Source organism: Spodoptera frugiperda, chromosome 6 (assembly GCF_023101765.2).
Source record: "Spodoptera frugiperda isolate SF20-4 chromosome 6, AGI-APGP_CSIRO_Sfru_2.0, whole genome shotgun sequence".
NCBI lineage: Eukaryota > Metazoa > Arthropoda > Insecta > Lepidoptera > Noctuidae > Spodoptera > Spodoptera frugiperda.
The window spans coordinates 10,055,904-10,080,946 of record NC_064217.1 but is presented as its reverse complement, the minus strand read 5'-3'; the positions used below and the strand labels follow the sequence as shown (position 1 = coordinate 10,080,946).

The following is a 25,043-nucleotide window of genomic DNA, read 5'->3' as shown; positions in this document are numbered from 1 at the left end:
TATTACCTAGCTGTAATATTATTTGTAGATACTTTAAATATAATGTTTAGACATGTAATTAAAGAAATTTGTATTGAAATTAAATCTTGGACAAATTCTTTAATACGTGTAATGTTATTTAATATTGTATCCTTGGACAAAGTATTATTGTAGATTTTTTTGGCTTTTTATTTATATTTCAAAAACTAGGGTATAAAAAATTATTTTTTTGGAGACTATGTCCAACTCGACTTGCTCCTCTTAAGCCCTTAACCCATTTGTAGACTCCCGCTCCGCGTGCGCTTCAAATAGCCATCAGACTACCACAGATGGGGCCCAGTAGGACTGATACCGACCCGGAGCTGCGGACTGCATAGCAAGTTACCGGAGCTCCAGCTCGAAAAGCAGAAGTAGAAACCGAGTGGTTCTTAGTCAGTAAGAGTCTGAACCTTCCTTGCCTCGCTAAAGGCAGGAGAAATCATTGGACGATATTCCACCTCAAAAAATAAACAACAATGATAGACTATCAGGGGTGTTTGATAATTATAGTTATTTCTGTGTAAGAACAATTTAAACAATATCTACCCAGTCTCTTTACAGAAACAAGCGTGAATAATATGTAGATATCATTGAAATACAAGTTAATACATAGAATTAGTAGGAAATCAAGTCGATTGTTGACACAAATGTGCTGGATTGGCTCATGCGTGTCCCACTCAGTAACGGCGACTGTTTGTGTAGTAACTCCAGTGTTTGTTTTATTGAGTGCCTGAATGTAGTAGCTGTATAAGCTGTATTAGGTAATGTTTTCAGACATATTATGTTATATCAGATGTTACATAGATTAGAATAATGGCTGTACGACCACTTGTTGGTATTTGGTCGGTTAGTAAATGATTTCTGGTAATGTTTTGGTTACATATTCATCTATGTAGAAAAATAATCCGAAGCTGAGGACAACGTAACAGGTTACCGGGACTCAGGCTCAAAGCAGGAGTAAGAACGGGGTGATTTTTAGTCAGTAAGAGTCTGACACTCTCTCTCGCCTTACCCAAGGCGGTTGAAGTCATTGGATGATATGCAACCCCTTAAAAAAAAGGTAGAAAAAGAAATCAGGACTGTTAATCAAGGTGTTGCAAGAGCGACTGCTGAGCAAGAGGTCTCAGATTTGATTTCTGGGTCAAATGAAACATTACTTTAAAGAAAACTTATGCCTTAATAATAGCATGGAGTCTGGACATTAAATGACATGTGGTGAAAAGTGGGTGTTACCTTATTCACTCTCTCCTTGTGGGATACAAGTCATGAGGTCCGACTTTGTTCATGATCTTGCTACAGGTTGCCATTCTCTTTTAATAGTAGATATATTTATAAGTGAAAGGTACCTACCTACCTACGTGTGATTATGTTATTGTTGCGGTCGTACAATTTGATAGTATTAACAGCTGGCTCGTTGGTCTAGGGGTATGATTTTCGCTTAGGGTGCGAGAGGTCCCGGGTTCAAATCCCGGACGAGCCCAATTTTTTTCATGAAAGAGTGAAATAATTTCTTTTTTTTTTTCAAATATAATTCAGTATTTTTATTTGATAGAATGATGTATTTAGAGCGAACCTTTTGGTTCATAAGTAACTATATTGTTATGAATTTAATGTCGATTATGAGTTCGTGTAATGTGCTAGTGGTAATGCGATTATTGAAATTATTATCAATAAGTAGCTTTAATCATAAAAACTATTATTTTTATTCACTACTATTCTAAAGAAGGGCAAAATTAAAAGTATCCTTAACCAACTAGCATGCATGAAAAGACTGATGACTGTTGATGAAGCGAAAGTGTTAAGTAAGATTCGTAGCCATTGGAATTCCATCGCCTACTCTTATAGGAGATAGGCGTGAGGTTATAAGTATGTAAGTTACTTCTACCTTTTCAACAATAATAAATCTCAACTTCTGTGCAATATAAGTCAGCAGAATTGTTGATTCGGTCTACCTATAATTTCCGGTAAGGGATAATCAGTTACAAGTTCAAATCCTGGACGAGCCAAACTTTTCCACGGTGGCTTTTTAATGAGTTAAAAAGGTTGAAATAAAGGAGTTTTGTTTGATAAAGGATGTACTTATTTGACTTTTATTGATGTGTTTCTACAAATCCGTTTTGAGAGGAACGAAATAAATGAAAAAGAAAGTTTCAGCATTTTGTTTTCCTACAAACGGTCGAATTTAATTATCATTATGTTTGTTTGGACTAAAACACGTGTAACGTCACGCCTTTTGTCCCCGAAGGGGTAGGCAGAGGTGCACATTATGGCACGTAATGCCGCTATACAATGTACACCCACTTTTCACCATTAGTGTTATAAGTCCCATGTAATAGGGAGTGGGTTTTTTAATACATGTTCTACATATATGATTTACTCGCGTAATTATTTGACGAGAAACTCGACTAGTTTCAAGCAAGCTAGAGGCTCATATTTATAAGTAGTGTGTGTTTAAATTAATTACGTGAGTGAGCCGACAAACATAAAACTTACGTACCTATCTAATTCTTAGCCTGACCTAGGTATATCAGTTCTTAATATTAATAACCTTATTCAGTTTATGTTATTAATTTAGCACCATACACTGACTGTTATAGAATCCAGTCAGTTGTAATTAGTCAGTTTACCTACGTTTGGATGCGCATTATAGTCCATTAGTCATTAGTTCTGCTTATTAGATGTATTGTGGTGATTAGTATATAATATGTATGCTAAATTACACATAAATCAGGTCATCAGATTTACTGACTAATAACAACCCCGTTCCTACTCCTGCTTTTTGAGCCGGAGCCACGGTATACCCACTGGGTAAACTTCCTCTCGCTGCACCCAAGGTTGGAGAAATCATTGGATGATTTTTCCACCTTAAAAAAAGGTCAAAAAATTTGCGTGTTTTTGCTATTAAATATACGTCTGTAGCGGCTCCATTATTTATTAGATATCGTACATGGATGCCAAGATGTTATACGCAAATTTTGCAATTTTCAACCATTTTTTAAATTAATTGCAACCTACACGTATTTTTTTATATCAAAAACATTTACCTACGCATTCAACATTAACCTGCAAGCAGAAGCCGATCATATGTTATTAATAGCACCCAAACATTTAAATGGTCCCCAAAATACCCCCAAAAGTCACTAGAAATAAACATAAACTAATCAAAATCAACGAAACATCAATCGCCAACTAAAAATAGTAAACAGATACAGATCTGACAGAGCAGTGACCGGCTAATTATCCGAATTATCCGAGTATCTGAAAACTTGATTAAAATCGGATCGGCAAACGGTTGCCGGCTCAGAGCTAACATCAGACACTAATTAGTGGATAGTGATTAAACAGATTTAGAGGGCAATTGTCGAGTGTACGGTGAAACGGACAACAGAGGGCTTATTATGAGTTTGTTTTACGTTCAACGAGATCGAAATTAGCGCGCATTCGGCGCTCTGATTGGTTGCTTCATACGCGCCGGCTAATCAGAGCGGCGAACGCGTTCTCGTTTTGTTTTCGGTCAACGTAAAACAAACTCGTACTAAGCCTTCTGGGTGTAGGACTGTGGAATTGTGGAGCTCTATCGTTGAGCTTGTTCTATGTACGATTGGTTTTGTTCAATGAGACTTAGTATGACAGGTTACAACGTTGGGTTAGGTCAGCTTGTCAGGTATTGAGGTGGTTTATTGGTGTATTAGGTCCATAAATGGAGTATTATGTGGTAAACCTTTTTCAAATGTATAGTGTAGAATTGTAGATAAAACAATAATGCAAACTTGAAAACAAAAACAATCTAAATATGCGAAAGTATGGGTCTTATGTTTGTTTGTTGAAAACTTTTATAAAATAGAATAAACAGTACCTATAATATAACCGCACCAAAAATGATGGAGAAAAATAATATAATTTGACTTAAGAACCAAGTAACTAAGATTAAGCTTTCTTCAGTCAAGATTAGGACGATAGAACTAAAGTAACACTAAATCAAAGTATATGAAATAGGAAGAAAAAATGACATGTTAAAATATGTAGGAACTAACATGAGATGTATGTAAATACAGATGCCATTTGCTTGCCAACTGGATCAGGGTATAGCCATTGTTTTCCACAAACGGGTCAACAAAACAAAATCGTTTTATTTTGCTGACTACTAGCCTTATATTCTTTATCATTGGAATGCCTAGAGAGGTTTCTTATACGTTTGAAATAAAGCATGTCTTATTTTCCTAACCATATAATTATATATCTTCACGTTACGCTGTTTCATTTTCAAACAAGTAGGCAGAGGTGTAAATATTCACTACAAGTGCTCTTTCACACTAATCCGTCAATGACGAATCGTTTTAATTTCTATCGGCGTCTATACGTTTTTCGAAACTTACGTGATTTTTAGTTAATTTAGTATGTTTCACGATAGTTATTTTAAAAATATTATTTTACCCGTCTCGGAAATCGCACCCAAAGTAGGTAACATTATTTATAAACTGGTAAATGAAATGTGGAGGCTACTACAGTATATTTTAACAAAAAGACCTCAACCTTTTCACCCAATTTTGGACAAAGTCACCAGAAGTATTTGTCCACAACCGGGCCGACTTTATTCAGTAAAACATACAAATTGTAGAAGCTGAAAGAACGCGTTCAACCATTTGTACTCCTGAAACGAATGCCTGAAGGCAGGTCTTTGATCTGAAATATCGTTTTACAGTACTGAAACAAATTGAGTCAATTCTGTTACAAACAAATCAATGTTTAAATTGAATTTTACAGGGAAGTTTATATTTAGTTTTATTTTTATAAAGAGTACCTAAAATAATTTTTTAAAAGTTAATATACTAAGTTATGTAACTTAAGACTGTTTCGTTTATTCTGTTACTAGCTGACCCAGCGAACTTCGTATCGCTTTCGCGTAGCAATGATGCTCTATTTTATTTTGTATAGCTGAGTTATGTATGAGTCCCTATTCAATTTGAATTGGAATCTATAAATATCCTCCATATAAAAATGAATCCATAATTTCCTGATCTCACTATACCTGAAAAGGACTTTACTAATTAAAAAAAAAAAACAAAATATATTTTCATAATAGTGTTTATTTCATAGGATTCAATAATTTCACTGTACTGCAGGCGCCTTATCGGCTCTGATGACAATTTTGTGATTATCTGATGGCATGCGGTCTAATGCATTTGTGAATGTCTAATGCATCGGTCTAATGCAACTAATTCATTGTGTTGAAGGAAAAATGTTTGAAGTTGTTCATCACAATGGATCACTTTACTGGGTTGTTGTGTGCGCAACGCTGATCGACTTCTCTTGCTGAATTGTCCATAAAATATATTTGCAAAAATGTATAGTCTGCAACAGGCACTGGCAATAAGGAACCTGTTTGATGATATATTTGAATCCCTGAATCTGCAAGAATATAAATATGTATACAGGCAATTGTATAGCAAATTGTACCACCATGTGGGTTGCAAAATACTGCCACAATACTTTACATCATTTCAAATTAAAACTACTTTTAACCTCGACATTATACAGCATTCCACGGCAGCTTTAGGTAGTAGGCTTTACCAAGAACATCTTGCTCATGCCACTATAAAATACAACATTTTATAAAATGTTGCTGATTAAGTCTTCGGATTATAGACTATTATTATGTATTTGATTTATTGTTTACAAAATAAACACATCACTGACTCGACATAGTTTGCACCAGCTACATGGTTTTAAAACTAAAAAAAAACATTTGCCATTATACTTACTTGCTAAAAGTAGGCAAAAAATTGTCTCGTATAACTTTTGTTGCCCCAAATGATGTCATTTGAAAGCAATTATTGTACTGCTGGATATGAGTAAAAAAATTAACTAATTAATGTAGTGGCTCTGGTGGCGGTACCAATGGCGTCAATTTGACTTGGCCGCTGGAGCAACACAATCCAGAGGCTTCATTTTTGAATTTCAATCCCAATGTGGACACACAATGTTCATTAGTCCAATAGCAACAATTTGCTCTGAACTGTAATCAATTGCCACATTATAACTGAATGCAGCTTTGTGGGGATTAAACACAACATTTCTATCTTGATATCTATTTTTCATTATTTTTTTCATTCAGTTCAAGTTTATTTCGCGCTTCGCGTTGCTCATCAGTTTGATTTGCTCTTATATTTCTTTGACTTGCCATATTTCGAGTTCTGCGGCCTAAGCTTGTACGTCTGGTTGGTAGCATTGTTAAAAACGAAATTCCAATTCCAACTGAAAATAAAAAGCTTTCATACATTTTCTGCATAACCATGTATACCAAATTGTAGTATTGTGTAGTCACCAAAAGTTACTAAAAATCAGTATGAAGTTGTGAACTTACCTTGATTAACAAACACTTATTAGCAAATAAGAATCTTCTTAGTCTTTAAAACTCGAAAAAATATTAAGATAATCTCTCAGAAGTATTGAAAAATATACATTTAATTTTGCATATTTTAAAAAAACGCGCAATACGAATGTCAATGTCATTCACACCAATAGACTATATTGAAAGAGCATCGTTTGTTCGAAAACTTGATTTACACAAAATAAATTTCTGAACACACGCGTAACTGTTGATAATTTGTCATTATTTCTGAACGCACGCATAAATATTTGAGGAATTTCTATTAATGCTTAATGCACTTTTCAAAATTTTCAATAGATTAAAAAAAAATACAGACAATTGTTTATTCAACCTTTTCAAATAGTTTATGCATAAATGTCAATCATTATTTACAGAATTTGAATTTAGAAACAACAAATATTTGACATGTATAAAAGAACATTTATTGAATCTAGCTTTTGCCCGCGACTTCGTCCTCGTGGTTGTGTTAATGGTTTGTGGTCAAAATGCTGCCGTATGTCATGTACAATGTGAATTACTTGAGAATATGTTACTGTTAGCATTTTTAAAGATATGTATTCCATAGAGACCACGACCGACGATTCATCATTTTATATATCATGATGAAAAGTAGCCAAGGTTATCTATATTATTATCCTTTAATTTCCTATATATTGCCTATTAATAAAATCTTTAAGTGTCCAAATACAAAGTTTCACTGTTACAGCTTTTAAAATAACGAATTTACATATGAACAGTCATCCCCTCTTTTTACCCATTCTCCGCTATTTTTATTTTGCAATAAAAAGTTGCCCATGTTCTTTCGCTCCTCATTAAGTATCTAAATACAAAGTTTTACTGTTACAGCTTTTAAAATGACGAATTTCCATATGACCATTTATCCCCTATTTTTACCCATTCTCCGCTATTTTTTTTGCAATAAAAAGTATCAAGTAAGGTCTATTCTATCTCAGTACCAAATTTCATTAAAATCGGTTCACTGGTTTAGGCGTGAAAGCGTAATTACAGACAGACAGAGTTACTTTCGCATTTATAATATTAGTAGGGATTCTGTGCTCCAAGTCTCCAACGCACACTTATCCAATAGCATTTGTTTTTTAATATCCAATAGCAATATGAACTTTATCCAATAGCAATAAAGCTCAAATTGACTCTACGTATTAGTTAGAAAACGTTTGTATGGGATAAAGAAAAGGGCTGTTTTTAGGGCTTTTTTGTCAATTATTTGATATTTTCTCGCCGTAAAAACCATCCTTGAACTTCGACGAATATTACAAAAAAAGAATTGGCCGAATTGGTCCACGCGTTCTCGAGTTATGCGCTTACCAACGATTTTAGCGATTCATTTTTATATATAAGATTACTAATGAAATCGCTGAAGAAAACGTCGCAGGTTTGATTTCCGACTTGGGCTAAACTTAAGCTTGTCGCAACTCCCAAAACATATTTTATTATTCCTTTTTACAATATTTACAACTATTTAGACAAACATCATTCTATTTGCCTTAGTCGTTGTTGTTTCCTTTAATACAGTCATAAATACAAGCCAAAGACCAATAAACACTGGATATGAAATCGATTACAGCTCTCCATGGCGTGATGAACAAACATACGTCTGCGGATCGACAATCTATTCCAATGATTGACGTTCCATGTGACGCCGCTACCAATCGCCTGCACATTCCATTTGCTTGGGCACGAACATCCGTGTGATGTGTTGCTTTTCTATTTTACTTAGGAGTTGAGCTTTCTTTTCTATTTGGTTATAGATAATGGTGTGACTGTTAATTCCCGAATGGAGTATTGAGAGTGCCTTCCTGGTCTATTTCAAATAAATAATTTTAACTTTGACTTATGTAATCGAGGAAATGAATGAATGAATGTCTATTTCCGTACGTCGCGTCGGGTATATTCCAAAGTCCATGCAATTACTGAGGTTTGCCAATTCCGACAGATTTTCTATTTAAACATCGAAACGCAATTATACATATAATGCTTTCCCATATTGGTGGGACTCTTAAACTCCTTGCGTGGTATTTGCACTTGACTAACGAGTTAGACCAGACACTAAGTTTAGGCAGGTACTATGATTTTCCAAAAAAAAAAAGAAAGTATCAAATCTTCCCTTTTCATCTATATAAATAACTCCTAGGTTCTTTAGACTGTGGAGTGAATAAGAAAACATTTTAATTGAAAAACTTGCGCCCTCATTAGAGGGCTCTTAATTAATTATTTATTGTGCCTCCCGTCGGATTGTTAGCCCCGGTTTTTACGCTCCTATTCTACGTAAGAATTAAACATTTTCATTTTTATTCAGTCTCATTTTTCGGTCATTCGCTTCTTGTACCAAGAATTTTATTTTTAGAAGAAAAGTTTGACTGGTCTAATAGCTGAAAGTTCGAATGTCGAGTTATACCTAGCTCAGACAATACGCTATGCTAGGGCAATATATAGGACTAATAACATAACTGATTCTACACCTTTTTTAGTGTGGGAGAGCCATGCTTTGGCACCAATGGGCCTGCTCGACCGAAGCATATAATATCATGACCTCACAGAAAACCGACGTGAAACAACGCTTGCACTGTGTTTGATTGTGAGAGTGAGGTTACCGGAGACCTATTACCCCCTTTCCCAATCTTCCCAATCCCCGATTTCCCAAGAACCCTTAAATTTCTAACCCCAAAAGGCCGGCAACGCACTTGTAACGCCTCTGGTGTTTCAAGTGTCTATGGACGGCGGCGATTGCTTACCATCAGGTGATCCGTCTGCTCGTTTACCGGCTTATAGCATAAAAAACACCTTTGGCAATTAAGAGATTATTGAATTTTGAGTTATATGTATAATATTATTAAGTAACATTTAGAGTGCAGTGTATGTGCACATTCCAGTGTATGTCTGAGAATGTTGCTTTGATGTCTTTGTCTCCGAGTATGCTTGCTCATATCGCTCTCATCTGGCGCGGTACGCTGTGAGCTATTTTCATTATATCTTTTAATTTTGATTGAAATATATTCTATGGTATGGGCAATTTGGTTGCTAAGAGACAAGCCCTTTGACTTACTTTTATGATACTTTTTGAATGGTCTAATGTTGTAAACAAAGTAGAATATATGTTTAGTAATAAAATATAGGTAATATATATCTAAGAAAGTATTTGTTTCCGTAAGAAAATTAAAATTACGTGTCTAATCTTTTAAAATAATCTACAAGACGGGCATTAAAATAAGAATTAGTCATGTACCCTATTCGAAACCTTTAGCACTCACTCTAGCAAATTGAATCACCATACTAACACAATGGACGAAGCAGTCTCGAACAAATTACTTGCTAAGTGTATAAAAATATCATTTTTCGCTGAACACGCAAGCTTGGCTTTAATACGAGTAGGTGTAGTTCAAGAATGGATTTTGTCGAGTGTGGTAACTTGCCGACAAGGAGGGAAATCTCTCTCATTGTGTTCCTCGCTTTACTTACTTCTTTTTTTTCTTTTTACGTGTAATGTTACGTCATACCTTAGAGGCAGTTTTAAAAGGCTTGGAGTTCCATTGTGTTGTTCCTTTGTTTGTTTTATGTTAAGTGTATGTTGTTGTATGAAATTTTGTTTACATAAGCTACATGATGATCGCGAATTATATGTGGAGGTTTTAGTTGATACGTGTTGCTAAGCAACTGTTTTTATTTTGTTGTGTTTAATTATGAACCAAGTAATGTGTTTGCTTAAAAAATAGCTTGTTAAGTTTAGTTTATTCCGTCGAAGAAATAAAAATTACCAGCTGACTTTGTTACGTTATAAGCAGATTTTATTAATAAGGAGGTGCATATTCTTCGGCTTCCTCCATAATTACACGACCTTCAAGAAAAGAGCGTATTCCTTCTTAAAAGGCCGGCAACGCACCTGTAACTCCTCTGGTGTTGCGGGTGTCCATAGGCAACGCTGATCGCTTACCATCAGGTGACACGTCTGCTCGTTTGCCCCCTATTCCATAAAAAACGACATTACGAGTAAAGCTGAACTAAAAGAAATTAAAAACACCATTTCACATAAAACACACACCAACCAAATACCAACTCAATACTCATCAGAATAAAGTTACAAATAAAAATTCACACACACACATACACGAAGTACTCAAGTGCGTAAGTCATTGGTTATTATCCCCAACGGCACACTGACAAACTTGATACTCTAAACTAATTGAGACACATTGTCACCGTGAAACTTGAACACTTTACGACATGGGTTCCCGAGAAACTGAATTTACAACGGACAGACGGATAGATTAGATAAGACGGTGCGACCTTTGTTTGGAACAGGACAAGGGAGTCTTCCTCTATTAAATTGTCTTAGGGAGTAAGACAGTGATAATTAAAATCAGATTTGAGTTATTTAGAAGAGTTATTTAGTGCTGGAATCGAACCCATGACGCGTTATGTAGCTGTTGGTTGCCAGACCACTAGTGTAACCAATAAAGATTATTGTGCATTCTGTAGTTGTAAGCCAAAGAAAAAAGAAACTCTTCAACATAACAAGTAAAATAATTAATAAAAAAAAACATATAAAAACAAGTGTAAACATTATGATATGACAAAACATAAAACTTGACAGTAATAGGTAAATGTAAATCACACTAATACCTGTAAAAGTTTGTTTGTCAGTCAAAAGTACAGATTTTTTTTCATACAGACAGGGTATATTTGTTCCACGGAAACGCGGCCGAAGCCACTGGCAAAAGCTAGTTAACAATATTTTGTAACCGACCACTGATTGGCATTACATCAACATTTATTTCGATAAATAATTGACAAAATCATTTAAATTAATACGACTGCTCCCACTGAATCCAATTAGTAAATTACTTAATTTATTTGATAAATAACTTAAAACACTTATTAATTTTATATTAAGCCGGCTTCAGCCGAAACAAATAGTTTCAGCTTACCGTTAAGTACAAATTGATTACGGAAAAAGCAATTTATTTTGGTCTGACGCTTTTATCAATTTCAAGAAGGTTTATTTCAAAATTCGTTGAAATTGTAAATAGTTATCCTAGATATCAGATGTTTGGGACACTGAAATAAATAGCTTTGCTATCTTTCTTATTTGATATCTAAAAATAACTTCTTTTATATTGTCAATCTATCTGATCTCATGAAGTAAAGATGACTTTTCCTTATGAAAGATTTTCTTTCAGTTATTTATAGTTTTGAAATATTTTATTCGGCTACCAATGGTTATTACTGGTCTGTGTTGATATATTACGTTGTCGAGTAATGTAATGCTTTCTGTTTTACATTTGCTCAGCAATAAAAAATAGCTCGAATAGTTATTTTGACAACATAATGTGTGGTTAGGTAACGTGATGATTTGGGCAGTAAAACAACAGCTTTGTAACGAGGTTTATATAGTCTGTAAATATAGTGTGACGACACAATCATGACAAGTGACAGATGACAGAAGTTGCACATAGACGATCGACGATCAAATCAACGGATGACGTCATAAATCCTACATCGCACATATGAAGTTTACATGCGAATAAACATGGATAGAAAATCCCAACGAACAACAGTTGGGCAGAAAGCCCGTCAGACATGATCACCTCGCCTGGTCGGAGGATCCTCTTTTTCTTAGGGAACATTACTCTCTGTTCCCTAAAGTACATTGTATTGATGTCCAAAATATTAATAACTCTGAAAAATAGACCATATAAAGATCTGATTGATCAGGTAGTTGGCGTGATTCGATTCGGAAATCTTCGACTGTCCACCGACCAGGATCGCAGTAATCCACTAAAGTTTTGATAGCCTAACAACAAGTTAGGACTTGTTATAGTTTAGGAGCAATAATGATACCTACAAGAGACCATTAGTTTCTGCCTTAAGGTCAGATAGGTAAGGAAGGTACAATTTGAGTGTTCCACAAACATTGTAATTACCTAGATACAGGGATCTATCGGTCAAGGTAACGTAACGTTAATTGCTCACTTACAAACGACCTTGAATCGATAGGAAAGTGATGTAATAAATCTGAAAACATTTTAATATCGATCCTGGAACCATAAATCTACTGAACCGCGAAAGCAAGGGCATGAGGAAGTTCCTCGCATAAATCTGTCAGCAGCACTTGATTGCACGACTGTACTTGACCGCTAACAGCTTCGGCCTTTTATTGTACAGTGGTGCACGCAAGTTTTGGATTAAATGGGCTGATGGTAATTATATGGGGCTTAATGGTAGAAAACGTTAAATTGGTTAATGTTCAGTTTTAGGATGGTGGTGGCCTTGGGAGATAACATTCATGGGCTGTGAAGTTATTTGGGGGTTTGGACTCGCTTGCTTATTACTAGTACATCTGTTATATGGATCAGCAATTTCAGTGCAATTGAGCAACGAATGAAACTATTGCAGTTCGTAAGTAAGTTAACATTGTTACGTTGAACCAGTGGAATATGGCACCTCAGTAATCGTTCACCAACTAAAGGTCTGCTCTCTCACACTGCTCCGCATGTCTGGATAACCGCTCTATGTACCAATAAATAATATAAAACATAATTTGTATGAAATAATCTGCCGGGTAACTTTATCGGGTTTACTTATATGGAGGTGGTAAAACAGGCGCTAAATCTTAACGGACATACTTCCATTGCCATACACAAAATTGTGTACACAATGTATGTATGTATAATTGTCACTGTTCCTATAGTTCGAGTAGACCAATCAATCGACAATAAACGGCTAGAGTAAATGATCGTTAATATTTACCCACCCAAAACATAAATGTGAAAGGCTGCCAAGTTCGATAATATTGGAATGCTTCGCCTATAAAAGAAGTGAGATCTAAATAAGTACCAAGTTCCATACACAGACCTCAGTTAAAAATGATATAACAAGTTGGCAAGTTTTCACACACTTTGTTATAAACCTACTAAACGCAATGAGTCAAGTATATAATTTTCTATTAAAACTTGCCAAGTTATATCATTTTTAACTGAGGTCTGTGTATGGAACTTGGTACTTATTTAGATCTCACTTCTTTTATAGGCGAAGCATTCCAATATTATCGAACTTGGCAGCCTTTCACATTTATGTTTTGGGTGGGATTTCATTTATTTTTGTAAGGTTTATTTTCTTTTTTTCTTATTTTACTTTACTTTGACTAAATACAAACCTTCGTAACGAATTTTAGGTCGGTACGACCATTAGAAAATATAGATAATTTTTTTGGTTTAGTTCCTTAGGGGTATGAATTTACACCTTCATTATTTTTAAAACCGACTCACACTTGGCCATTTTCAGATTTTTTCCTTTACCTTGACCTAAAGACCTACCTCCATGCCAAATTTCAAGTCGATACGACCATTGGAAGTGGTCTAGGTTTTTGATGAGTGAGTGAGTCAGTCAGTGAGTGTATAGTAAAAATAGCGATTTTCTGATGTCAATATCTCAAGACCTACAATAGATACATTAATGAAATTTTGTACCTTAGATAAGTAAGTAGATCTCGACAGATACTAGAAATTTCATATGCGTAGATAAAATAGATTTTGAGTTATAGGTGGGTCGAACTTGGCCCGAAATGGTTCGTGTAATATAACCCACGGCCGGTGTGTCGCTTTTTTTGCTCGAACTTGGCGGACACACTGCCGTGTGTCTAGATCAACAGTTTGCGGCGTGTAAGCTTAGCGATAATCTACCAGCTATTAATTAATGATGGCTAAGATTTCTCCGTTTTATCGGATATCGATAGAGACTATTGTAAACTTTAATTTGTTGGTAGTATAGTTTAATTTAGAATGTTTAATTTACGTGGACATAGGTACAATAACGTATTGTACTATGTTTTCGTTTTAAAGTAGCTTTTTTTTAAAGCAACTTAAAAAACATTTATTTTGTTTGTTAAACATAAGACTATGTTTCAATTATGAAGGTTTGTTTGTATAACAAAAATACAGGAGTTCTATATTTATATGTATGGGGAAAGTTGCTACCTATTTATTTCTAGCTACCACAAGCTACCATAAATATTTGGCAACGGAAACAAATAGCTGTTAATGGTCTCTAAAACACAAAACTACGTACATATCTCTACGTAGACAGCTATTATAATATATCCACAAATTATTCCCCACGAAATCTAACCAGATACTAAATATAAAAGGAAGATGTTCATAAATATAATTTGGTGAACTTGTGCGGCATTTTTAAACATAGGTAACATACACTCGGATTTTCTCCTGTGCCATGGGTGCGCCGGTTGTCCTGCTACGGCACCAACCGTGCAGTCAAATATCAACACCATACTTTTAATTCCATAATAAAATTCCAATGCAATAATTACCCAACCATCCTGTATGCACCTTGCAGCCCAACATATAAACATTTTCTCCGTATTTTAAACAACAACAAAAATTAATTTCCCTTACAATGAAAACCGTACCGTGTACCGAAGCAATAGCTCACCCAGACTCGAATAGAACGATTACTACCCGCAACATGTTTCACACAAACCAACGTAAACTAGTTTCCACAAACACTTTCCTATTCTAATTAATTTTCTTGCGGGATCACCCCCCTCCCCCTCTTACTAATGCAGCTAGAATCCCGACAAATGCTATTGTTTCGCAATTGCCATCGATTACTCGTTAATCCTTGTGGCGACAATTAAAATGGGAATCGAAGTATTTTGTTTTATTCAAGGAGTTGAGTTGTAAAGTTTATTGGTAGTGACTGTCTCGTAGTTAGAAGTCATAAACGTAGCTGCCGAACAAGGTGATCAGTTGTCAGATTGAACATTTAACAGGAAACTTGTAACAATGTCCAGTGTAAGATATTAAGAATAGACCTACACAGGTACATTTTTGTACATGGCTCTAGTATAATAAGTAGCGTAAAGTTTATTTACTGTGTCCCTCTGGTATTTTAGTAACATACTATCTGCATTTTTGTTAAATTTACAGAATATGACATTATAGAGTCTTCTCCCGCCTAGGGTGAGGCGTGAGGTAGTGTCAGACTCCTATTGACCAAAAAAGCACCCTGTTTCTACTCCTGCTCCTCGAGCCCTAGCATCCCGATAGGTCTTTCGCAGCTCCTTATCGGGCATCAGTCTTACTGGCCACATCTGCGGTGGTCAGATGACTCAAGAATTCTCACACAGGAGAAGGAATAAGCATTGATTACCACGTTTGCTTGCTAGTACCTCAATCATACTCGAATCATATTAGTCCATAGTTGATAGCTGTAGTAATCTAAGACGCCCATTTATCTATACATATAATAAAATCGTAGAAAAGTGCTGTCTGTACATTGAAAATAAAAATAAAAAAAATAGCAGGGGTTATTGTTATGTCGATGTCGAACCCAAAAATGTAATTAACTTTTTTTTGTCTGTTTGTCTGTTTGTCTGTTTGTCTGTTTGTCTGTTTGTCTGTTCGTCTGTGCGCGCTAATCTCAGAAACGGCTGATCCGAGTTGGATGCGGTTTTCACGAATATATTGTGGGATGCTTAAATTTACATTTAGTGTTTGTTTCATGTCAATCGGTTCATAAATAAAAAAGTTATGTCAAATTAAAGAATCACGTCGAACATTCTATGCTTATACCATTAATCTCCGCAACTATTTGACGGATTTGGTTGAAATTTGGTACAGATATAGTTTAGAGCCTTAGAAAGGACATAGATATATTTTTATTTCAAAAATCAAAAAATAAAAATAAGAAATAAATTATTTATAAATAATTCTATGTCGATCGTTACACGACTTCGGTTCATGTTATTGTTTTAATTTATCGAAAAAAAGTAAATAAATAGTAAAAAGGTATGAAAAAAATAATATCAATATAATAAAACATTTAGTACAAAGAAAATGCTCTAACGGAGTATAGATTATTCTATGTCGATCGTTACACGACTTCGGTTCATGTTATTGTTTTAATTCATCGAAAAAAAGTAAATAAATAGTAAAAAGGTATGAAAAAAATAATATCAATATAATTAAACTTTTAGTACAAAGAAAATGCCCGAACGGAGTATAAATAAATAATCCAAGTTGTCTTTATCCTCGATAGATGGTGGCGCTATGGTTTCGTTACATTCATTTGGTTGGGTATCGGCCGAGCGCTTCGGTACTATCGTAGAAAAATTGTATTATCAGTCGTATGATTATTTGTCTGTAGTGGTCCTGCTGTTTCGTATATTCTAAATTGGTTTCGTTGTATTTGTCAATTAATAAGTTTATTTGTTGGGTTTTCCTGGTTTTTTGGTTAAACTATTTAACGTAGGTTTAGTTTGATATCGATTATTAGTAGTTACTGTAGTTAGTTTTTTTAATAAAATTGTAAGTCTAATTTAATAATTAATTAGATAGATTAGATTTAAGTCGTTTCTTTTAAATTATTTAGTTTAAGCTTGGTTATTATAGCATAGAGGATAGGTTGTAATATAATTTATTTTTTAATTGTTATAAATTCGTAATTCGTAGCTTTCTTTAGTTTTAAGTTAGTTTTCATCTTAAGTTCGGAAAGATTATAATATTTCTTTAGTTTAAGTCCGTTTTTAAACTATTTTTTTCAATGCCCTAAGTGAGTATACATCTATTAAATTCAAACGCAGAGCTCATTATGTTGATTTTTGAAGAGTTCCCTGGAATATCTTCTACATCTCATTTTTGAAGAGATTCCGCGAGATCGGGAACTATGTGGTTAAAACCAAAAATTTGCCGGAAGTCACTATTCCACGCGAATGAAGTCGCGGGCAAAAGCTAGTAGACTAACTATAACTAAGCCGACTAACAGAACTACTGTTTCTCTATATATATCGATTGGTTTGAAATAGATTCAATGGATTAGATCTATTAATGTTATATTGTATGTTAATGACAAAATAATTATTGCTGGTCTAATATTAGTTTTTCAAAAGTTTATAAATAGTTTGGTATTGTAAACTGATTGTATTTTTTTATTTAGTTTATGAATTAGTTGTAGGTTGGTGTCATTTAAATCGACAACAATATATTATCTTTAATCTATCTCTGTATGAGCAATGGATAGAGTAAACAAATCTTTCTCTACAAAAGGTTTCAAACTGACATGACTATGTCAGTTTGAAGTCACTAATACTATCATTAGGACTTGAGAGTGATGATGGCGCTTACAACAGTGCCGAAATGTCGGAATATGACATAAATAAACATAAATTAAATATCCCATCTCAAGTTCTAATGATAATTCTTTCTTTAAACGCCGTACTCAGAGACAGTTAATGATTAGTTCAATTTTATTATTCCTTAGTTACGATTTTGTTCCGAAAACACTTTTTAAGGAGTGAGTTTAGTAACCATTAAAAATGACTCGGAGTATGGCGGTAAGAATAGTTACTATAAATTTAGTTATTGTGCGGATTCTTAAATTGAGACTGGAACGAGCGCCTAGCTTCACAGACAGACAGACTGGCGGACAATTCAATTTGACGTTTTCTACGTACATTTACAACATACACGAGGATTCATTGAAATAAATGCTTTGACTTTGAATTTGGTAATAACAACTTTGGAACTAAATCATGGCCCTTCATTATAACACGATCTAAAAAAAAAACAATCACCAAAACACTTCCACTTACCATATAATTATAATAACCCTATTCACACTTCCAAATTTCGGTACAAACTACCCCTAAAACAAATGGGGATGAAACTGCACCTTGATTCATTTTTAATAGTGCTGCGTGTTGTTAAATTGCTCGTTGAGGGTTATATTATGGCCGTACAGTATGAAACGGAACAGGCCGTGTAAGCCCGGGAAGCAGTTACGAGGTTAACTGTTTGGCTGGGAGTTATGTGCCTCTGATGGTATTAGGCAGTAGGCTAAACGTGTTTCTTCGTGTGTTGCTTGTACGATCTTGTTTGCTTGTATCAAGGGAAGATATAAACACGTTATGAACGTAACTCTGGCACATTTTTGAAGTATAAAGTGGATAGTATATAAATAAGTATCGTCACACTTTCTATCCCCAAAGAGGTAGGCAGAGGTGTAGGTAGGGACATTAGGACAATTAAATGTACACTCACTTTTAAACATTTGTGTTAAGATTCCATGTAGGGGGTGGGCGTATTGCTATATACTGGGCGCAATACCAGACTCCGTGCTACTACTGAGAAATTTTTGAAACACGCAAAAAAAGCCCAGCTATAATTTGCCCGACCCGAGAATTGAATCGGAGACGAGAATAACAATATATTCTTCACAATTTACAACTTTTTTTTTAGTGACTTTGGTTAATAGTTTTGTTCCATACACTACAAATAACAGAGCCTTAATACTCGGTCTATTTACTTCTATTTTCTGTTATCTCAGAACAATCCAACAGCTGATTTACAAGACGAAAAGTATTTAGTCGACAGAAACAAATGAGTACCAGGGCTTCATCAGTTAAGTGGAGTGCTCAGTGCTCGAGCTAGGTACCAATGTTCAATGCTAATGTCTGTACGTGGAACAACTAGAGCCGTTCGGTACGTATAACACGTCTTACCCACTTTTACCTACCTCTTAATAGCAGATCGTTACGCTAGATTGCGAACACAAACTAGGGTTGTACTCCAGTCGATGTGTAATCTTTGGAATTATTTTTTCGTTAATAACTTTTACGTGCAAGTACGTATGTGAGGTATTTTTAGTTCATTTACTTAGATTAAAAATAGGTGAAAATTCAGTAGAGAGCTAGAGAGTTACTCAGTTATAGAACATAAATCAAATAGGCAAGGTATTGCGAAAACGATCGAACGAACAATCAATGATGGTAGACGACTTTAAAGAAATGCACCAGAATCATGTTATTTAGCTTTGCATCGCCTTCATCTACTCCAAAGAGAAACAGCATATCCATATTTTACAAATGGTTCACAAGGGTCCATTATCATCGATACTCAGTCATCAAACCTCGACATATAGAACAAACAACACTAGCTAGCATAGTGCAGGAGCGGCGGTCGGCGTACCTACGATAATGTTAACGTTAATCACGGGATCCCCGCGCCGTAATGAAGTTTCTTGTTAACTTTACTAAACACAACCTCTTGCACGCTCATGTCAACCTGGTACTTCGAACGGGAATCACATAATATCGGGGTAAAATTTTATTTGGTTCTTCGTAACTTTTTCCCGATAGCAATATTCGATTTAATTAAAATGTTACCACTTTTATACTAATAAATATCACTGTGCCGATTCTTTTGGAGTGTTTTAAGACTGGGGATTTCATTAAAAAGTCATTAATAATATTTTAATTTCCCACACATTTAATTTGCTATCAATTAAATGTTGAAATCTGCTAAGCTGCGTTAAGCAAGCATGGTGATTATAGCTCAAACCTTTTCCGTGCGAGAAGAGGCTTTTGGTCAGCAATGACCACTTATAGACTGTTGATGTATGTGTGATGTGCGCTACAATCTAATCAAAGATATTTTTGACGCAAGCAAATGATTACTATAAATAAGCGTATTAATTCCGATTGCTTTCCTAATAAATATAAAATGATTATAGAACTTTTCGTACAATAACTAAGTTCGGACATACGAGTAGAATAAAATATTAAGAAAGGTGACACACTTCTTCTTACTCCCACGCACGGGTCCAAGTGTCCCGAGCCAGTAGTAACATTCATTAATTACGAGAGACGTGTGAATCTGACAGTCACGGAGTGTCTCACTTATGTTACACATTCAACACTTTTGGGGACCAACCAAATGAAGACAGGCAGTGGAAGTGGGGGGGGGCTTGTTGAAAGGTCAGCGGTAATTTAGATAGTGCTTTATGTAGGGCAAAAACAAAAAAGGAAGAAATGATTTAGAATGATGCACCTTAAAGAAAGGCAAGTACAGTCAATAATTACTTGGCTGGGCTACTATGCAACGTGATGCGATCGTGTATTTATTTGGTTCCCGAATTCTTTTGTCAATTTGTTGTTGCCAGACCCTGGATGTGATATGTATATGAAATTATATTTGTAACCACACGCACGACACATGAAAAGGTCCCAATGTGGGCAACAATTAATATAATTGTACGACGGTCTCAAATTACGGACACAGAAAATATCCTTTAAATCGTCGACATAATCCCCGAAGGTCGTTACAAAAACCGCACAAGTGCAATAAAAACCCCGACAGCTCACGTGGAACCGCGACGATAACATAATTAAACGGTAACACGCTAAACTGCCTCCTAACAATTTGTGAGCTTTGCCCAAATCTGTCAAGTTTGCCCATAAGCGCACTATTACTGGGCCACGTTTTGGCAACATGTGGTTTGGGTAAATTGATTTTATGCTACAAGTTTGACACCTTGTGTTTGTCCTTAAGATGTTTGGATCAAGGGTGGGCAAAGTGTGGACAAAGTTTGGGGACACTCGCGTGAAATTATATTGGTTGGCTAATATGTGTGTTGGGTAACTGTTCCGCTGAGATTCTTGTACGCTTGTCTATGCCAAATATTCTATTTAATTGCGAAGACAGAATTTGTAGTAGTAGATTTTGGAACCGACATTCTTACTGACCAGTAAGATGAATGAAACTTTTCTAACTAATCTGTTAAGTTTGGATTGGTTCAGACCGTTACTGAGTTTAATTTTGTACTGATTAAAAATATGTCTAGTATAAGTAAGATTACTTTCTTAGAATACAGTGTTGCTAGGCATTCTATCCAATATTACTATATTTTTTTCACGACGGCCATTATAACGTTGTCTTATCCTGTCTTCCATTATTACACTCTTAAGTGATTATCCAGTAATCCCGATCCGCGTCAGACTAGCTCACATTTATCTCAGAATATTATACGAATTGGATCGAATTATGAAGTTCAGAATTAGCAACAGAAATATAGCGATACTAGTTTCAAAGAGAGTTCAACTCCAACTATTTTTTGAATTTTAATCAAAAACAATCCAGTTTGCAGAATTAATGTCCAATTTATTCCTAAAATATACTTCGGTAGCTCAATTTAATACAGTGAAAGCAACAACAGTCGTGTTATCAATCCTCCGAGGTGTCAAAAATCAGGCCCTTAATAAAATCCCGGAGGTACCAAAAATCAAACGTGAAATAAAGCTACATCATATAAAGGGCCCGGGTTTTAATCCCGGGCTTAAAGCTAAAGTTTACAATTTATGATCTTCCGCCCACATGCTGGGTAAAGCTTGTGACATAGTAAATGCGATATGACAGCTATATGTGGTAATTATGTCATTAGTTTAACATTTTTAAAAGGACTTTAATCTAGTCTTTAAAAAGAAATAGTTTTCGAAGATTTTTTGTCTACGCAGTCTTGTGTAGATAAATGAAAAGAAGAACGATTCCACGACCGTAGTACTCTCATACTCTTTCCTTTTTAGTTAGAAATAGGCTGCCCCACCCCCCTTCTCCTATCCAATTATGCTCACTCTCCCACTCTTTAAACAACATTCTAGAAAAAAATACATAATATTAAAATTGCTGACTTTAAACATTCTCCACTTAGTAACTAAAATTTAAATTAAAAACTCGAAGCAACACACAATCTTTGTATAGGGAATTAATTTAAAATTCCTCTCGTGCCATATCTCAAATACTGCGAAGAAATAAATTAAACAAAATCGTGTATCCAGTGCTGGGCACACAGTATCGGGCTACGTTCGAGGGCAAATTAAACAAGCCTCGAATCGTGAACAAACAATTATGTAGACGATCGCACATCAACATATACCAGAACACCAAAACTCATCGATACAATTTCAACCCTATGACACAGTCTTAAGGTTGAATATTCCATAAGCAAATCTGATAGTTGTGTAGCTTGATATGCTGTCAATACAACCTTCACCCGCGGCTCTGCCTGCTATCTAGCGCAGTTTATCTACTGCTGGATATAGGCCAACTCTATTGGTTTGCAGTCTATAATAATTTTCGCTGCAGAACTTATACAAATTTAGTACTTATAGGTACGAGTATTTTGTATTATGATGGCTATCGATACTAATTAGGTCGTACAATTTGTATGGCGGTTAGTTTGGTTGTGACTTAGGCTTTAATAGTTCTATCATGGGTTTAGTTAGTATTTAGTTCAATTTGCAATGGAACTGTGGAAGACTTTTTAATTTTCTTGACAACTGATCAGTCAGAGAGCCTTATGATTTTCAGATAGGCTGGTTGAAAGAGTCTTGTCCGTATATGTCCGTCAATTAACTGGATTAAACTATTAAACAGATTTTGATAGTGTGGAGTAAATCTTTTACAAAATGTTTCTATTATTTTTTTGTATTATTATTATTCAAATTTTAGATTGACAATACCAGGGTCTAACATAATATACGTACATACAAGTAAGCCTGCTGCCTCATCTATTGCTATCACTGAAAATTTCAGCTGAAAACCCTAATAAATATTTTTCGATCTCCACATTAGAACCAAGAAAAAACATGCTCAGTCAATGCAATAACAGTATAATAAAAACCAATTACTTTATATAAACCCATAAAGGACAGAGGGGGCTTGTTTGCGTCATAAATACAAGTCTCAATCGGAAATCGAACTGAGGACCGTTACGATCTGCTTACATGGTTACTTCTTGAGATGACGGTGCAGTGAGAGATAGACAATTTTTTTATATAACGTTTAGAAAAATAACTTCAAAAGATCTTCTGGAAAGTATTGAGAAGTAACTTCGTCCAGCTGTGGACTTATTGTAGCTCTTAATAAATGAATAATCATGCTTACCACTAGGTAAGCATGATTATTCATTTCGATTCTCATACTAATGAGAATCGAACCTAATATCAATGACACATCAATGGATTGAAGTGTGGAAGAACTATGCTTCAGCACGAATGGGCCAGCTTAACCTAAGTGATACCATGGCCTCACAGAAAACTGACGTGAAACAACGCTTGAGCGAGTGAGGTTACTAGAGACCCAATTACCCCCTTCCCAATCCTCGATTCTCCAAAAAACTTTAAATTCCTAACCCCCAAAAGGTCGGCAACGCACAGTAACGCCTCTAGTGTTTCAAGTGTCATGAGCGGCGGCGATTGCCTACCATCAGGTGATCCGTAGGCTCGTTTACTGACTATACCATAAATAAAATACAATTATTCACTCTTACAATGACACATCAATAAACTGTCAATTGTCACTCAATCAATATTTCCATACAATTGATACCTAACACATATCAACAAGCAATAGTAGTTCACAGCTATTATACGAGTATGAATAAATTAGTGCGTCTACTAATCCACTAATTATTGTTTTCAATGAATAATTTCCAGTTAAATTGATGAACAAACAAATTAGAAACGATCGCTGATCGTGCAAACTAATTGGATGTCGCATTAGCTGACAGATCATTATAATTCATTATCGAATGTGTGACGTTATCACGACACACTAATATTATAAAATTAAATGTGTTTGGATGTTTGTCTGTCAATGGAACGCAATGTCACGCCTTTTATCCCCGAAGGGGTAGGTAGAGGTGCTCATTACGACACGTAATGTCGCTATACAATTTACACCCACTTTTCACCATTTGTGTTAGAAGTCCCATGTAATAATTAAATGTAATGTATCTGTCAATGGATTTTGATGAAATTTGGTACACATAGCTTCTAAGCTGATTGAGGTGTTAGGATACAGAATCTAGTATCCCTAGTAAGAAGCTTAAGTATAAGCCCGCCTGATAAGAAGCGGTTACTGTAACGGTCCACTTGCAATAGCAAAGCTTACAAATAAATGACTTCATAGTAAAATTTGCGAAAACCTAAAATGGAACTACCCTTATAAAATAAACAAATACTGACAATTTCGTCAATGGTACCCGGTACGTACTGAGCTTATTGACAAGAGTGGGGGTCGCGTGTACAAGTAGGTCAATCTACTGCTAACTACGAGTCTGTTTAAGTGGATCCTTCGATTGTTAGCAGTCCCTTCTGTTCTGACAAATCGTATTATCAATCATTTTGTTACGAGAAATTGCTGAAGAACTGTTTCTTTTTCTTTCAATACACTACGTAATATTATAAGTCCAGTCTGTTGAGTGTGCTGATGATAAATGATCCTAATTTCGTAGTGTATAGCGTTGTAATTAATAATGCTGGGTGTCCAATCTTTTAATCTGGGAGGTTTAGTTTAGGTGTCGGTTTTGTGCCTTAGTTATTGTGATTAATTGTGTGTTTTGATTGCATTGGTCTTTAACGCTGTTTATGAAGAGATTTTTGTAAAATAACCATAATTACTATAAAATTTGACCTTAAGACAAACAAGAAGACATAGTAAATTAACTAAAAATCACGGTTTACTCACGTACATTGACTTGAAACTAGTAGAGCTTTTCTCCATCAATGTACGTGAGATCTACTTTAATTATAAACCATCCAAAATTCAACTCCAATCACTATAAAATACCCACAAACAAAACCTGAAACAGTAAGTAGCCAGTACAAACAACACAAGAAACAAAGCATTTCATTTGCAACTCACGTGTCACAGTGGCACACTGCTGTACTGCACCAAGTTGTACTAGGAATACATAAAAAGCAACTAAACCCACTTGATTCCAACCTCGGTGCGTTTATGTCCAAATCTGTCTCAACTAGGTCACT

General features: G+C 35.1%; 1 protein-coding gene and 1 non-coding gene across 2 annotated transcripts in view; both read left to right on the top strand.

Annotated features, from left to right (window-relative positions):
- The window catches only part of LOC118267661 (dopamine D2-like receptor), a 207,278-nt gene that overhangs the window by 101,225 nt on the left and 81,010 nt on the right, over window positions 1–25,043 (top strand). The window lies entirely within an intron of this gene.
- Trnap-agg (transfer RNA proline (anticodon AGG)) lies at window positions 1,427–1,498 on the top strand. Its single transcript has one exon. It is a non-coding gene; the product is annotated as a tRNA-Pro (tRNA).